The following is a 582-nucleotide window of genomic DNA, read 5'->3' as shown; positions in this document are numbered from 1 at the left end:
CCTTATATTACCAAAGTATATTCTCACAACATTGTAAACATTTTCATTGCTTAATAATATTATTTTAGAAATAAATCATAGAACAGTGGTTGTCAGAGCCTCAGAAAGAATGGAAGAGAAGGATGAAGAGAGGGTGTCCAACGAGTCCTGGGATACAGTTGGAAGGAGGAACACTTTCTAGTGTTCTATTGCTCAATAAGGTAACTGAGATCAACAATAGTTAGTTAGTTTTAAATTGACAGTACAAAGGATTTTTGATATCCCCAACATAAAGAAAGAATGTACATCTGAGATGATAGATATGTCAATTGTGTTCATCTGACCATTACACATTATATACATATATTGAGACTTCATGTCTCATATATTAACACATAAATATATATAACTTATGTGTGTCATTTAAAATTACAATCTATTTTAATATTTCATGTAAATAAACAACTTGTTGTTTATCAAAATTCATCCTTTTGATTTGATGAATAAGTACACTGTATTTTTCATGCTATAAATAATTCTTGAATAGCATTTCTCATGAAATAAAGTTCTATTTCTCCTGGATAATTTTGTAGAAGTGAACTT

This window comes from Octodon degus, unplaced genomic scaffold (assembly GCF_000260255.1).
Source record: "Octodon degus isolate 3935 unplaced genomic scaffold, OctDeg1.0 scaffold00326, whole genome shotgun sequence".
NCBI lineage: Eukaryota > Metazoa > Chordata > Mammalia > Rodentia > Octodontidae > Octodon > Octodon degus.
The sequence above is the reverse complement of the archived record's forward strand: the minus strand, read 5'-3'. Positions refer to the sequence as shown.